This window comes from Lutra lutra, chromosome 6, assembly GCF_902655055.1.
Source record: "Lutra lutra chromosome 6, mLutLut1.2, whole genome shotgun sequence".
NCBI classification, from domain to species: domain Eukaryota; kingdom Metazoa; phylum Chordata; class Mammalia; order Carnivora; family Mustelidae; genus Lutra; species Lutra lutra.
Genome location: NC_062283.1, coordinates 9,643,487 through 9,661,515, shown reverse-complemented (window position 1 = coordinate 9,661,515; position 18,029 = coordinate 9,643,487).

Sequence of the window (18,029 nt, the reverse complement as noted above, 5' to 3'; positions counted from 1 at the left end):
TATGTGTGCATGTTTACAAAGCCAGATAGTCAATAGTTAACACTTGCAGATTGATCGATTGAATTTTTGGCTCACCAAATGCCCAGCCCAGGAAAAGCTCAGTCCAAAGTTTGGATTTTTATGAGTTCACAGGTTTAGTCTTTCCCTGCTTGTTTGGAGTAATATAATTTGTGGTTGAGATTTGCAGCTGTCAATTATCTGTTCTCCTGCCAATATTAAAAAAAAAAAAATGGGCATGGGAAGAAAATAACCATAAAGACATTTAATCAGTTACAAGAATGGGGTTTATCTTTCCCTACCCAGTCATGTTTTCCAAAAAGTCTTCAGAGAGTTTAAACTGATTAATATTTGTCACGTCAAAACCCCATAATTGCAAGTCAGCCCATTAGCATGTCCATGGTCTAACAGCCCAGGACAGAGCAATCAATTTATCACTAAAATTTCATTTGTTTATTGCCCAAACAAATAAAAGAGCAGGATTGGAAATTATATCAATGCTGTTAGTCATGATTTGGGGACTCTTATTTTCCCTTAGTAATTAAAGCATTGAATCCAAGATATTTCTACTTGTGAGAGCCAAATCCGTGAGTATTCTAATGGAACACAGCCTATCAGCTTTTAATCAAAGTATTTAAAAGTGAGGGTGAGAGAGCTCAGGTTGGACCATTCAGTTTCTTATGAGTTCAGAGGGCTTTTTTTTTTTGATACATTTTTTTCCTTGTCTACTGTTTTTTTTTTTTTAAATTTATTTTATTTTTATTTTATAAACATATATTTTTATCCCCAGGGGTACAGGTCTGCGAATCGCCAGGTTTACACAGCACTCACCATAGCACACACCCTCCCCAATATCCATAACCCCACCCCCCCTCTCCCAACCCCCTCCCCCCATCAACCCTCAGTTTGTTTTGTGAGATTAAGAGTCACTTATGGTTTCTCTCCCTCCCAATCCCATCTTGTTTCATTTATTCTTCTCCTACCCCCTCAACCCCCCATGTTGCATCTCCTCTCCCTCATATCAGGGAGATCATATGATAGTTGTCTTTCTCCGATTGACTTATTTCGCTAAGCATGATATCCTCTAGTTCCATCCACGTTGTCGCAAATGGCAAGATTTCATTTCTTTTGATGGCTGCATAGTATTCCATTGTGTATATATACCACATCTTCTTTATCCATTCGTCTGTTGATGGACATCTAGGTTCTTTCCATAGTTTGGCTCTTGTAGACATTGCTGCTATAAACATTCGGGTGCACGTGCCCCTTCAGATCACCACGTTTGTATCTTTAGGGTAAATACCCAGCAGTGCAATTGCTGGGTCATAGGGTAGTTCTATTTTCAACATTTTTTTTTTTCAGGTTTTTCATCTTTTATTTGTAAATAAAAATTGTTCTTTTTTTTTTTTTTAAATTTTTTTTTATTTTTTTTTCAGCATAACAGTATTCATTATTTTTGCACCACACCCAGTGCTCCATGCAATCCGTGCCCTCTACAATACCCACCACCTGGTGCCCCCAACCTCCCAACCCCCACCCCATCAAAATTCTCAGATCGTTTTTCAGAGTCCATAGTCTCTCATGGTTCACCTCCCCTTCCAATTTCCCTCAACTCCCTTCTCCTCTCCAACTCCCCTTGTCCTCCATGCTATTTGTTATGCTCCACAAATAAGTGAAACCATATAATAATTGACTCTCTCTGCTTGACTTATTTCACTCAGCATAATCTCTTCCAGTCCCGTCCATGTTGCTACAAAACTTGGGGATTCATCCTTTCTTTCTTTCTTTTTTTTTTTTTTACAGCTTTATAAACATATATTTTTATCCCCAGGGGTACAGGTCTGCGAATCGCCAGGTTTACACACTTCACAACACTCACCATAGCACACACCCTCCCCGATATCCATAACCCCACCCCCTCTCCCAACACCCTCCCCCCATCAACCCTCAGTTTGTTTTGTGAGATTAAGAGTATTTTCAACATTTTGAGGAACCTCCATGCTGTTTTCCAGAGTGGTTGCACCAGCTTGCATTCCCACCAACAGTGTAGGAGGGTTCCCCTTTCTCCGCATCCTCGCCAGCATCTGTCATTTCCTGACTTGTTAATTTTAGCCATTCTGACTGGTGTGAGGTGATATCTCATTGTGGTTTTGATTTGTATTTCCCTGATGCCGAGTGATATGGAGCACTTTTTCATGTGTCTGCTGGCCATCTGGATGTCTTCTTTGCAGAAATGTCTGTTCATGTCCTCTGCCCATTTCTTGATTGGATTATTTGTTCTTTGGGTGTTGAGTTTGCTAAGTTCTTTATAGATTTTGGACACTAGCCCTTTATCTGATATGTCATTTGCAAATATCTTCTCCCATTCTGTCAGTTGTCTTTTGGTTTTGTTCACTGTTTCCTTTGCTGTGCAAAAGCTTTTGATCTTGATAAAATCCCAAAAGTTCATTTTTGCCCTTGCTTCCCTTGCCTTTGGTGATGTTCCTAGGAAGATGTTGCTGCGGCTGACGTCGAAGAGGTTGCTGCCTGTGTTCTCCTCGAGGATTTTGATGGATTCCTTTCTCACATTGAGATCCTTCATCCATTTTGAGTCTATTTTCGTGTGTGGTGTAAGGAAATGATCCAATTTCATTTTTTTGCGTGTGGCTGTCCAATTTTCCCAACACCATTTATTGAAGAGGCTGTCTTTGTTCCATTGGACATTCTTTCCTGCTTTGTCGAAGATGAGTTGACCATAGAGTTGAGGGTCCATTTCTGGGCTCTCTATTCTGTTCCATTGATCTATGTGTCTGTTTTTGTGCCAGTACCATGCTGTCTTGATGATGACAGCTTTGTAATAGAGCTTGAAGTCCGGAATTGTGATGCCACCAACTTTGGCTTTCTTTTTCAATATTCCTTTGGCTATTCAAGGTCTTTTCTGGTTCCATATAAATTTTAGGATTATTTGTTCCATTTCTTTGAAAAAAATGCATGGTACTTTGATAGGAATTGCATTAAATGTGTAGATTGCTTTAGGTAGCATAGACATTTTCACAATATTTATTCTTCCAATCCAGGAGCATGGAACATTTTTCCATTTCTTTGTGTCTTCCTCAATTTCTTTCATGAGTACTTTATAGTTTTCTGTGTATAGATTCTTAGTCTCTTTGGTTAGGTTTATTCCTAGGTATCTTATAGTTTTGGGGTCTACTCTGTTTTTTAATTAGATGATCTCATTTTATTGGGACCAGCAAGGAAAAATGAGTACATAGAGATTATCTGTGTTTAAAAATGCACATATGGAAGTATAATTACACATTGAAGTATTAGACAAACTAGAAATGGCAACTAAAGAGGCAGTGGGAAGTAGAAAATTTGGCTTTAGTTTATACTTCATTTCTTGCTAGCTTTGGGATATTGGGCAGGTCAGTTGGCTTTTCAACTCATTAGCCAGTGTATTGGATGGGGATAAGAATCTAGTCCTACCTGAAAACACAGGATTGAGTGGCACCTGGGTGGCTCAGTAGGCTGGGCATCTGCCTTTGGCTCAGGTCATGATTCCGGGGGCCTGGGATAGAGCTCCGGATTGGGCTCCTTGCTCAGTGGGGAGCCTGCTTCTCTCTCTGACTGCTTCTCCCCCTGCTTGTACATGTGCTCTCTCTCTCTCTCTCTCCCTCTCAAGTAAATAAATAAAAATCTAAAAAGTAACCCCCCCAAAGGATTGAATGAAGTGATCACCTACCCAACCTCAATATCTAGTGATTTTTCTCTATAACCCTTTGCTCTACTTTATTTTTCTTCATAGCATTTATCACTACATGATATTTACTATATATTTGTCTTTTTATATTCTTTTTATTCAAATTGAAAGTAAGCTTCATGGAAACAGTTCTGTGTTATTGCCAGTGTTGAAGCCGTTACTGGTACATGGTATATGACCAATGATATTTGTTGAAAAGGTGAATCTGAGTTATGAGACCTGAGTTTATCAAGAGGAATCTGATGCAGCATGCTGGCTAAGCTGTCTCGTGAAGATGTCATGGTTCAAACATCTGCTCTACCAGTTTCTGTGTGGGCACCAGTCTCAGCGAAACAAACTTTGAGTGCAGACCTTATGGGAACAGTTATAGGTGCTCCTGAGTCATCCAATACTAGCATAAAAGTAAAATCCCAGTGACAGGAGGGGGAGAGGGGGCCTTGGCACCAAGGCCCGCAAAATGAACACCATTCTCTTCAAGATGTCCTTATTAACACTTCTTTAATCTTGGGCAAGTTCATTAGCTGCCTAGAACTTCCAGTTTTATCTTTTGTATGAGTAAAATGGGCCTGATGATAGTTCCTAACTCTGAGTTGTCATGAGAGTGAACAAAATAATTCATGTCAGGTAATTGCTAGGGTCTGAGTTCATTGTCAGTCGTTGCTTTGAGTTTTTGGATTCATAAAATATGGACCCAGCTTTTCCAAGCTGTGATAAAAAAAAATTAGATGATGTCGCAACAAGGACTTATAAAGTTTTGTCATTGCTGTCTTGTAACGGTGGTCTCCTGGTGATTCCTGTTGGTCTGTGTGGTTACGTTTGCTGAGCTTTTACGTTTGAGGAGGGAGGAATTCTGACTGAAAGAAGATTCTCAGGATGACCTCTTGTTGTCTAAGCTCACAGAGAGAACAGTAGTGAGCCATGCTATAGTGGCTGATGAATTATTTTGGTACCTGTGGGCTGTGAGGAGCGTGAGCTGGATCACCATCGGTGGTGGTGATGGTGGTGGTGGCAGTGCTGGAGCCACAGGCTAGTAAAGCAAGAGAAGGGAGTCAGGTGGTTCTGAACTTGTGTGGGACTTGGCAGGATGGACTTGTGCCTCTGCTCACACCTGAGTCTATTCCCTTGCTGCCTTAGATCCATGAAACCCTGGAAGCAGAAGGAGATAAGGGATGAGGAATATAAGAGCCCCCTACTTGTCATGCATTGTTAACACTTTTAAAAATTAACTGCTGTGGTCTGTCATAATCCTTGGAATAAGGATTCTGTTTATTTAATAGTTAAGGACTTGAGGCTGTGAAAGTTAAAATAACTCATTCAGGGTCAACAGCAAGGAAATGATGGTCCAGAAGTGTGAATTTTGACCTTTCTGCCTGTACAGACTGTGTCTTCCAATATGGTAGACCTCTAGCGGAAGCCTTCCAGGGCCTGGATGGGCTCAGCACTTGGACTTAGAAACCCAGGTAGAGCACTGGCAGCACATGGGGACACTCAGCCCATGGCCTTCTTGCACGTTTTCATCTAGTTCAGCATCTAGACTGGATAGAGCCCATTGCAGAAATACATAGGCTGATGGTGAAGCAGACTTTGGGGAAACAGGGAAGCCTTCCCTGTCCCATCCCAACTGCTCACTCCCCAAGACTACACTGATTTAGGAGCTCTTCCTGTTAACCATTTGTTAGGTGTATGTGCTCTGCACCTGACACGTTGTTTTCTACCTATCTTCTTATGTTCTTCAGAAGCTGTCCTAGGCTGTGTGCAGGCATTTTGTCCTTATAACCCTGAAGATGTGGGAGTACATTAATGATACAATTTTTTTTCTTCTTCTTGAAAACCAGCTTTATTTTTTAAATTTTTATTTATTTTTTTATGATAGAATTTTGAGGGCTTTCAGCTGGAAGGCTTCCTAAAGACAGAGCTGGTTTCTGACCTGTGAAAGCAGATCTACACAGGGAGTAATCAGAAGCCCACCTTTTCTACTTTCTACATGTGCTATCTGTAGATGTTACAATCAGATATGTCTGATCAGAAGCTGACCACCTTGATAAGCCTGGATTGGTGACAAGGTGTCCTTTATTTTTAAATTCTAGCCTATTTGTATAAATATCTTCCAGAGAAGTGCTGATGTGCATGTCTTTAAGAGAATGATGCTTTTTTGAGTGCCAGGTTCCCCTCTTGCCCTCATGTGGCTGGGATTTGATTTTTACTCTAATACTGGACATCTCAGGCATTCTGTCGCCATGATGTTTGAGCTGACCGTTTCTGTTTGTCTGAGACTGGTAGGTGGCAACACTTGAGAAATAAGCAGTGTAGAACAGGAGAAAGTCACTGTTTGACAACCTAAGGAAGGAAGAATTTTGAACATCCAGACTACTATCTTCACTGGATCTCATTTTAATCACTTAATAGGAGAAAACACTAATTTCTGCTCTCGCCTGGCCCAGAGAGACATGTTTTGTGCCTCCAGTTCCAGATAGATCAAGAACCAAATGCACCAGCACAGTGTCAACGCCTCCTTGTGAGGGCAGTGAGTTGAAGGAAGGCCTTGGTTGCTAAGACCAGAAGTGTTCTTTTTGTTCTGAAGTTTCAACTCTAACTTCATTGACTGCAAGGAAAATCATCATGCTTGTTTTACTTGTACTATCTATGGCTCCACATTTTCTTGGGCAAGTCTATAAAGACTGACTTTCTCTATACTAACTTGGAAATGCCAAGAGCTCTTTTCTCTGGGAAGTGCTGGTATTGCTGCAGGGGTTTGGGGCTTTCCTAAAAATTCGATTCGTTTATACCTCTCATTTCCAATTAAAAAAAATGGAAAAGTCTTTTTCCTTCGTGATTCTTTGAGATAGTTGGTGAAACTCTATCCGAAAAGAGTGGTAGTGGATATAGATAAAGTGAACGAGATTTTGGAGGGGGGTATGATGCAGTCAGGGAAGTGAATGTGTCTTTGGGTCTTCTACTTCTACTAGTTTTTTTTTTTTTAAAGAGTTTATTTATTTATTAGAGAGTGCCTGCGTACAAGCAGGGGGAGGGGCAGAGGGAGAGGGAGAAGCAGACTCCCCACCGAGCAGGGAGCCCCATGTGGGGTTCAATCCCAGGACACAGGGATCATGACCTGAGCAGAAGGCAAACGCTTAACCGACTGAGCCACCCAGGAGCTCCTCTATTTCTGTTAGTTTTGTGAACAGTTCCCCTATCCCCACCAAGTATTTAGTGTTCTTGTAAAGTCTGTTAAAACTTGGCTTAGGAAAAGCCAAGATACCTGCTTGAGAACCTGATCTACTTACTAGCTTGAAGGGGCAAGTGATGGGTTAGTCCTAAAGTCCTCATTTAGACCGCAGCCTGCTCTGTTATTCTGAAATCACTCTGCAGGGACAGGGAACAGGGACAACTAACATTTTCTGAGCACTGGCAATGTGTTAGGGGTTGGGCCAGACACACCATGAACTTCTCCCCCACAACTTACTCCTCCAGTACCCTCAGGCATCTGGTATTACTGTCATTTCCAAGTTATAGACCCGGCATTTGAGACCGAGGCTGGTTTGATGACGCACATCGCCTGGCCTCACACAGCCAATCTGTGCAGGAGCTGGGACTTTGACTCTACAGGCTGTGCTTTTAACCAACGTACTATCGACAGCTTTTCTGCATTTTTCTGTGGGTAACATTTGACCTGGGTTGTTTGATGACATTGTCACTGAAGTTTTGTAACTGATCAGCCTACACATAACCTATTTTCTTGGGCCTCTGCTTCCTCTTGCATTTCCTGTGTTTCTGTCCTGAAACCAGTGGGTTCTCCTTGGAAATGTCATAAGAATTCTGGGAAGGAAGCTCCCCTGGTGAAAAAAGGGAACCACGATCCGCTGACCGAGACTATGGAAATAAAAAAAACCCCAAACACCCAAAAAACCAGAGGCATCCCTAAAGACTGATTCTCGGTGTTTGACTCCAGAGGTAGACTTTGATGCTAAGCATGAAGAATTCAACCCTCCTCGTCATTTCACATATTGAGCATATAATTTGCGGGGAGATTACAACTCGAATCTTCTTAGGTGCCTCTGGTTTCTGACACAACAGCAGCTTTTGAATCCGTATTTTTTTTTTTTTTTTTTTTTTTTTTAAATTTCCCCTCCTGCTTAATCTCCAGCGCGGCCAATTTACAGACAGGAGGAGTTTTTACTTTATCTGTTCCAACCACATTCCCACTTTATGCCTTTGTATCAGGAAGCAGCTTCGATGGTCTGTTGCTCGGTGCAGGTTTGCTGATGCGTGTGCACTTTTGCATGTGTGCACCTGGATATTCCTGAAGATGCTGGGAACGACGGTGAGCAAGTGTAGGAGGGTGAGGACCTCTATTGTATAACAAACCGAAGACACCAAGGAGGCTGCATTTGTTGTGAGTTAAAAGGTTTATACAAAGATTTTCTTAGTAATGTCTAAGATTTTAATAGGGTAATTAATCTTTCTAAGTGTTAGTGCCAGATTATGGGATCAGCCATTCTCCCTGGCTGCAGAGTAATCCTTTGTGTGTTGCAATGAGCGGGCCTAAGTGAAGAGAATACTCAGGTTGGCAAACAGAGATACGGCCGCAGCTCGCTTGTTTAGGTTTTAAAATGCATTTTCTGGTACAGTTCAAAGGACCCCTGTTTCTGGGGGACTATCACTGCCCTGTAATAGCCACTGAGTGGAGGGGAGAAGCGGGGAAATAAACATACATGCCTTGTGCTTTTTATTCCTTAACAACCATTATTATTTTGACAGGCACGTTCACAGGAGACCTTATTTTAAGTCGGAAAATACAATTTAACTGAAAGAACTCAGGAATAAGGGCAAAGGTTTTCATCTAATCCCCAAAGTTCTGCCTCTTTAATCAAAGTTCGGAGAGAATGGCCAGGCAGTCCAGAAAGCCAACAAAGGTCAAGGGGGTCTAACACAGCAGCTGATGAGACTTGGCTATAGATCTTGAAGCAAGACTGATTATTGAATATAGCCTATCAAAATATTGATCGGAAATGGATGGATTATTTCATTGTATTTTCCATATCTATATATATGGAACAAACCAACGTTAAGGGCCTACTGTAGCGTGTGAGAACCCTGCCGCGGTAATCATGTTGCCGTCCAGCCGATGGCCTCTGCTCCGCGCTTGTTTGCACTTTCCCTGGGCTGTGACTAGGTTTCTGCTCTGGCTGTCTACCTGCAGCAGTTATTCAGAGCTTCGTGTCCATCGGTTTGGCAGCTGGTGGTAGCTGCTGAGTATTTTCCGCAAACTGCTCTGTTCTGTTTACGTAAACGCCTACAGCTCCGTACTGCTGGGACCACTGTTGCGGCCGGAGGCGGTTTCCTTTGCGCTGGAACTCCTCCCCCGCCCGCGGGGCCACGCCCCCTGTGCTGGTTCCGCTGTTCTGATTGGTTGCTTACCTTAGGAAGAGGCGCTAGGTTTCCTTCCTTCTCCAGCAGTGCGGATACTTTGTGCTTCAATGGGGCTTACGTCTGAGATCCTCCAGAGGATGTCGGTGGGCCCAGGGGAGGCACTCTGTCACTTGTTTGCCTCATACACAGACGTGATAGGACAATGATGACTTAAATAAGATGCGCTCGGAATTTTCCTTTGTGGGGTGAAGCAGTGTGTCTTTTGCAGAGTTTTCAGGGGTGAGGAAGAGCTTGGGCTGGGTGTTCTGGTGATCTGCTTTAGTTCTACCTCAAGCAGTTGTGTAGTTGTATACTGAGCTGATGGGAGGAATGCTCAGAAAGTGAGATGGCTATCAGGATGTATGTGACTAACAGCGCTCATGCTCCCCTGAAGCGGTTCAGGGAGCAGCTTAGTCTGGGGTGCATGCCAGTGTAGCCCCCGTATATACTAGGTGATACGCGCAAGAGACATTCCCAGACCCTGCTCCTGTTGAGGGGGACGTTATCTAAGGACAGCAGTGCTATTCTTCAGTGAAGGTCAGATTAAGAAGTTGTGTTTCCCAGCCCAAGGGGCTTCTGTGTTTCCTCTGGTTGTCGCCTCCTGCGGAATACTGATCACCGTGCAGGAGGGGTGCATCAGGACAGCAGGTGCAAACAAGGGAGTGAGAGCTGCAGCACCAAGCAGTCAGTCCCACTAACAAGTAGGCAGTCGTTAACGTTTTGCATACTTTGCACATTTTATGCAGCATAGTGATGGGAGAAAAACATCCTGGAGAAATCAATTGATGAAGACTGTTGATTTAAAATGACTGTTTAGCTTTTGTGGCTAGGAAGCCTTAGCTTTCTGGACAACACTCAGGGGCAGACCTGCTTGAAGGCATTCCAGAGCCAGGTTGGGACAAGAGGAAGAGGATCAGCACACTCTGGAAGAACTCCCATTGGAGAAAAAGAGGGGCTATTGGCTAAGTGAGGAGGAACAGGCTATTGGATTTAGGAAATGTGTAGTTCCTATGATTGGTTTACGTTAGTGTGGGCAAGCGGATCTCATTTCAGAGTGTAGATTTCAATGTATCTTTCTGTTGTCTTACTGAAACTCTTAGTGTTCTTGGGTACCTAGTCTGAACGGACACTTTGACCACTCCCGGGAATATTGGCCAAAATGGAAAAGTAGGACCTCAGGCAGAAAACTGCCCTGACAAGTGTAACTTCTGAGTGTTGTACTCAATTCTATCATAAGTGGACAGTCATTTTGATAAAGTAAATTCTCATCTGTACTACACCTGAAATATTGTCCAGGTTATGCTGTCATTGTGGGTGGGTAACAGTCTTTCTATGGGCTTTCTCCCTTCCCATTGTATAGATAAAGAAAGTGGGAGCCAGATAGAGTGTGAGATGGGGGGAGAGCATGAGCTTCACTTCCCTTGAAGGAGAGCAGGCTAGAGTAAGACTTTATTCTGACCCAGTCATTTCTCTCCTTGCTAATGATTTGGTCAAGTATCCATATGCTCAGATTAAAAAAAAAATTTTGGGGGTGCCTGGGTGGCTCAATGGGTTAAAGCCTCTGCCTTAGGCTCAGGTCATGATCTCAGGGTCCTGGGATCGAGCCCCGCATTGGGCTCTCTGCTCAGCAGGGGGCCTGCTTCCACCTCTCTCTCTCTGCCTGCCTCTCTGCCTACTTGTGATCTCTGCCTAACGAATAAATAAATAAAATCTTTAAAAAAAAATTTTTTTTTTTTAGGTTTTTAGTGGGTTTATAGAAACTCCAATGCAAGTCTCCAAGAATAGTGAAAAGTTGACAGAGAATCAACCCAATGATAGGAAGAATGATTATAAGCTCACATTATTTATCATGGTTTTTCATGTTTCAAAACATTCCCAGTTACAGAATCATTTTATAGATGTGAATATATTTATCAACTCAGTTTATAATAGTCCTGGAAATGTCTTCACATCAGTTATAATGATGCTATTTTTCATAGAAGTCTTTTCCTTTTTTCCTCGTAAGATTTCAAATTTATTTTTTAAAGATAATCCAGGGCCATGGTAAAATAAATCGGAATATGCAGCAATAAAGCATATTGTGTAAAAAAATCAGAATATACAAAAGAGTATATAGTAAAAATGTAGATTGATTTTTTAAAATTTTAACTTTTGTGAGCATAGTTTTTGTGCTGCTTTCACATTCTTTAAATAGAAATCTCAAATATATGCTTTTAATTTGGAAGTTCCTTTTCTTTTTTTTTGCTTTTAAGATTAAGAGTATTGGTCAAGGGGAACCTGGGTGGCTCAGTTGGCTAAGCGTCTGACTCTTAATTTTTGGCTCAGTTCATGATCTCAGGTTCCTGGGATTGAGCCCTGTGTTGGGAGTCTATGCTCAGTGGGGAGTTTGCTAGAAAGTCTCTCACTCCCCCTCTGCCCCTTGTTCTTGCTCATGCTCTCCCCCCCCAACCCAAATAAATAAATCTTTAAAAAAAAAAAGGACTAATGGTCAAATGGGTCTAGTTAATAGCCTTAAAACTTTTTTTGATCTTAAAATGGAATATTATTCAGCCATCAGAAAGGATGAATACCTATCTTTTGATCAACATGGGCGGGACTAGAGATTATGCTAAGTGATCATATGGTCAGTTATATGGTTTCACTTATTTGTGGAACATATGGAACAGCACAGAGGACATTAGGAAAAGGAAGGGAAAACTGAAGGGGGAGAAATCAGAGTGGGAGATGAACCATGAGAGACTATGGACTCTGGGAAACAAACTGAGGGTTTTAGAAGGGAGGGGGGTAGGGGGATGGGTGAGTGTGGTGATTGGTATTAAGGAGGGCAAGGATTGCATGGAGCACTGGGTGTTACACGTGAACAATGAATAATGGAACATGACATCAAATACTAATGATGTACTGTATGGTGACTACCATAATGTAAAATATAAATATAAATAAAAAATATAAAATAAAAAAAACACCCTTTTTTGATCTTTTAAAATGGTCCATCAGGAAAAGTTTTGGGAGAGTTACACATACAATTTTAAAAAACGGATCTACTCTCTTTCTCAGGACTATCCATTATTGATGCCATTTGCTGCTTTGGTTGCTAGTGGACACCGCAGAGCTCCACACACGTGCATTACATGTGTATACTCAGGGGTTAATGAAGTGGCTGCAGGTCCCATTTCCAACTCCCAATTAGAGTTAATCAACTGGGGAATTTGTGTCACTAAATAGACACCTCAATTTTCATTTGCAGTCCAGCTCTGGTGTTCAAATACTTTTTGAAGCAGCCTTCAGGTTGAAATTCTTTCTTCTTCTGTCCCCAACTTCCTCCTGCTTTTCTCCTTCTCTTCCCATTCCCTTTCTCCTAGCCTGCCTGCCTTCCTTCTTTCCTTCATCTTTGACTCTCTCCCTCCCTCCTTTCTCTCTTGTATTGTTTCTTTCTTGTTATTTTGTGTAGAATTCTTTTTTTTTTCTTTTTAAGGTAAATAAGAAGTGTGAGTCTTGGAACAAGAAACGGCATTTTAGAGCCAAGTAGGCTAATATCATTAAACACACACAATTAGCCAAGGTGCTGAGGAGGAATAATTGATAAATTATGAAATTACAGGGAGTAATTTTATGAAGAGAAATAGCAATTTTATTTTGCTATCGGCATATGTCAACATACATTTACATGCAGAGATGTGACTATTTTTATTCCCAATCGCATACTCATGTTGCTGGGAAGGGGCCTTGGAGATGATTCAGTTCATCTGTCTCACCGTACTGAAGAGGAACTAAAGTCCCAAGAACTGAGGCCACTTGCTTAGGGTCAGAACCATGTGTCACAGTTGTGCACAAAACCAAATCTGCAGCCTTTATGATCTTTTATAATACTGAGACTTTTGAAGAGTCAAGTCCAAGTCAAGTCCAATTGCTTGGTTGAACTTGGATTTGTCTGTTTCCTCATGCTTAGCTTTAACATAGGCAGTTTTAAGGCAAAAAAGACTTCATGGGTGGTACTGTGCCTTCTTGTTACATGGCATCAGCAGGCAACGTGATGTCAGATGGCCGAATTATTGTAGAGGCTAACACTGACAATTCCTTTAAGTAAATTTATATGGACAAACTATTTAAAGGCCATGAGAAACACTATGAGAAGCAAATCCTCTCCTGAGAATCCTATATATTTGTGATAGGAAAAGTCACACAAAGTAAACTTAGAGGCCAATTTTAGATCATTTAGAACAGTATGTCTTGTGTCTGGGGCCTTTCAAACTGGTGATTGTGTTCATAGGTACTGATTTATCCAACTTTCTTCACATTAGGAGCAGTTTTATACCTATTCGGAAATTGTATTTCAGCTAACTCTGGCGTTAGCAAAATTCCTTGATTAGAGGTCATGGTCATCTAGAGTGGGAAGCAGAGGTGAACCTGGGGGCTGGGTGTTACTGGAGAGGGATCCTGGAGGATCAGGCAGCATTGAAGGACAGAACGTACCAGAAATATTGACATTGGCTTGGATGATTCACAGGTTTAACATCTATCTTTTATTCATCTTCTCAAAAAACATGTCAATATGTTGAGTCCCTTCTCACTCCATTATTGGGAGATGAATAAATAGTTTTTCTTGAACACGTGAATACTAAGTTTTGGTTATTTCTCCCAAGCTGAGTTTGGAGCCTGTAAGGAGTGACAGGGAATTTCCCCTAAATCCTTGGTCTGATGGACTTCCTCTCCTGGACTCCTTCACCTTATCTCTTCTGTGCTTTCCTCCGTGTTTTATTCTCCTGACCTCATTGCTCATCTGTCATTTTGGCTCTGGCCCACTGGTCAGTTCAATGCAAGTCTGCCTCTCCTGTCCTTAACCTCATTTGGCTTTGATTTTTCTTTCCCAGAGAACTCTTAGAAAATACCCTCTTCATTAACTTGGACTTCTCTTATACACATCCACCTTACATACTCCTCGTCCCAACCTACACATAGAAACCAGAAAATTGCCTTTGTTTCTAAAAATAGAGTGTCTGGCCTTAAGTTTTCTCATTGTCAGTGTGATTTTATTAATAAACATCAGATAGATCACAGTATAATCCTAGTTTCTCTCTTCCTTCTGCCCCCCCCCCCCACTTCATACCTTGCATTTCAAAATATTGAACAACTCATGTCATTTTATACTGGAGGTATGGTAAGGCCCAAATCAAATGGCTTTGCTTATTCCTGCTAAGTGTAGAAGTGGCATTAGTTCTGAAAGCAAGATTTCATAAAATAAATGCAAATGGTTACATGTGTATTGAGTGCACTCTTGTGGATTTGGTGTTCAGGACCGACAGGGGTGCATTCTAAAGTGAAGAGGTTGGCTCCTTTACATCTGGCAACTTCTCTTCTTCTAGGCCCCAAGCTCAACATGCATCCATCTTGCATGCTGAAGGCTTTTCTGTTAGCCAACCATGATTTCAGTTACAACCATTAGTTTGTAACTGAAAATCCTGAGCGCTAACCTTTTGAGGAGTAGTTACGGTGCCTTTATTTGAGTATGGCTAGAAAGAACCTATGATGAGGCAGGATTAGGAAGGTTTTTTTGGAGGTTGGGTGGCGGCCCGAAGGAGGGCTGCTCTTAGATCTGGAGATCATGCTTGACTGATGCACTTTCTCCCTCTATGATTCTGAAATGTGACCGTCTTCATGATTTCTCTCAAATATTTAAATGGCTGTTACAGAATTAGGCTCAGGTTCTGTTGGTTTTGAAGAAAACAGAACCTCTCAGTCTGGTTTCAAAAATAAAACCTGTTGCTGTTTTTCCTTGTAAAAATTATTTCCTCTATAATTTAGCATCTAGTATGTCATGACCGCACTAGTTTTAGTATATCTTCTTAGGTCTTTTTTTTTTTTTTTCAGTGAAGAGGTTTACTGACTTGTATTATATAGTATATATATATTTTTTTTTCTCTCTTTAAGCCAAAAATTATAAAATAAGAATTTCTCTTACAGTAAATTCATAGTAATCATTTTAGTGGCTATAAGGTATCCTATTGTAATGATCTATATTTATTTCATATTTCTTGTTGCTTGTATAGTATGTATCTTTAATCATGAATAAATACACAATCAGAATCTTTGTAGCTAAAGATTATCTTGCATTTCAGAATATTTCCTTGGCATGTTGTGAATATTGATGTACAACTTGTGAAAGAGTAGTAGTATGTTATATTTCCATAATCAATATATGTGATCACACAGTATGTGTACACGTGAAAATAATAGGTGATGCTTTCACTATCAATGTCGTATATTATATTTTTTCAAAAGACTGCTAATTTTACAGGTCACGCTTGAAAGTGTTTATCTTGTATTTATTGCAGTACTAAGAAGGTGTGACCTTTTCCATGTTTTGTGATCCAGATACATTTCCTCCTCCATGAATTATCTGTTTATATCCTTTGCTCATTTATCTTTTAGAGTTTTGATGGTTTAAATATCGGATTTTATGTGCTTTTTAATAGAACAAAGATAAAAGTCATTTGGCTCTTTAATCTGTTCTAGTATTTTTTTCCTCCCTGGTTATTTGTCTTTTACTTTACCTGGTTTTTATCTCTGTCTTCTCCATCAAGGAGAAACACATTTAAACAATAAAACAAACATGAGTAACAGAGAACTAAAGCTCAAGAAGGTGAGGAGCACTTCTCTTCAAATGTGTGAAATTATTCATTCTTTTGATGAATTACTTTTCAAGGTAATGAAAGAATTTGGAGATGCAGTCATGGATATGATCTTGTTCATCTTAGAGGAAGATGGTATTCCTAAAAACGATAAAAAAATGCAGATCTAAGTTTACTTTGCTAGTATTTTGATGGCACTCTGGCAAAATTCTAAATCAACCGTGTATGAGAATTCTTCACAAAGGGGCACTTGAGTGGCTCAGTTGGTTAAGCATCTGCCTTTGGCTCAGGTCATGATCTCAGGGTGCTGGGATCCAGCTCCTCATCAGACTCCCTGCTCAGTGGGGAGTCTGCTTCTCCCTCTGCTCCTCCTCCCCACCCCCCCAACCCCTGCTCATGTGCAAGAGAGCTCTCTCTCTCTTGCTCTCAAATCCTAAAAAAAAAAAAAATACTTCTTCACAAAAGAAAATGGTGGCCAGTTAGAATGAATTTGCAAATAATAATTTATGTCAAATTTATGTCAACAGGAGCTATTTTATTCCTGCAGGGCATTTGGTGGGAACTTTAATGATGTTCTTACAGGAAGAGGGAGAACTGTGGGCTGGGTGATAATCCTGTTAGGTGGATTAATAACTGGTTAAAGAGCTCACACAATGGGATACTGACTGATGGGAGCTTCAAGTTGTGTTCAACAGGGCTCCACTATAAGCTATGGCTTAACAAACATTTTCCCAATTACTAGGATGGAGAGATCAAAGCTTTCTTACCAAGTGTGCGTAGGTCCCAAACTGGGAATCTTAATGAATAGCTGGATGAAGGAATCTTTCTGAAAAATCTCAACTGATGGAAATCCCAGTAGTGGACACACGTGTCACGTGTGAAGTAGAGGAGCTCAGTTTAAAACAATGAACTGAGCAAATATAGGATGGGGAGTCTTCCTGAAAGTGAGAGAATTGAGTGTTTCCATTGTCTGAAAGTTCCAAACAGGAAAAAAGCATGATATCCTTATTTGTGTTAGTTCTGTGGAGAAAGCAGAACCAATAGGACATACATCCACATGCATGCACGTGCTCCGCACACATACATGCAGGCGTTAATGTGGCGTGAGCGGTGCTGGCAGGTCAGAAATCAGGCAGGCTAGGGATTCTGACAGGAGTCAGTGTTGCAGTCTTGAGTCCAAAGGTGGCCTGAAGGCAGAATCATTTTCTTTAAGACCTTCAGCTCTGATTGGATGAGGCTCACCCACATTATGGAGGGTAATCTGCTCTATGTTATGGAGGGCAATCTACTTCACTCAAAGTCTAGTCTTCAGAGCAACGTCTGGATTGTATTTGACCAAATAACTGGGTACCATACAAGTGGATATCGTAGCCTAGACAAATTGACATAGAAAATTAATCATCACAAAATTATTCATGGATATTGAGCTGAAGTATAGAATTGTCATATCCAGATCAGTAACGGTCAACATTTACTCTTCTCTGCAGTGCTCAGAGCATGTCTCATAATCTGGGTTTCATTCTGGGTAACAGTTTCATTGAGCTCATTTCTATTAGAATGAATCAGGCAGAGAGTTTGTGGGGATGGAGAAAAGCTATGAAGACAGACCATTTAAGAATGGCTGGAGGAACCGGGATGAGGCCCAGAAGGCTCTATTATTTCAGGACTCTTTTGCTTGGAGATGACTCCTTTTGCCTCACACAGCGATTGAAATGGACTGACTTATGTAACTGAAACGCCAGGAGTCGTCCTGGCTGAAGGTTTCAGCTGATGTCTAGATCACAGAGCACATCATCAGATCTCTTTCCCCTCTCTCAGCTCTGAATTACTTGGCTTTATTCTCAGGCAAAAATCTCTCCAAGAGGTGGTGCCTGGAAATTTGGAGCATGCATCATTCTTAAACTAACAACCTGAAGCAAGAAAGGGAGCTGTCCTTCCTCAAAGGTTCTGTAAAAATTGTGGAAGTGTGTCCCATGGACATATAGCCTTTGTCAGATGCCTGCTTAGAAACCGAGCATGAGAGCAGGACATTTATATGTGTTTATTACTGGCAGGCCTGGGTCACATACCCATTCCAGGAGTGCGCGCCTTCAACCCCTGCAAACAACCATGTGCGTTGAGAGTGAGGGAGATATGGAACGGACTAGCAAAAGGGTCACAGGATCAAAAAGGCTCATTCTCCACTAGAAAGAACTTGGTGACTATTTTTCAAACTTTTATAGGCTGCGTTGTCTGAGAAGGGAAGAACTGGTGTC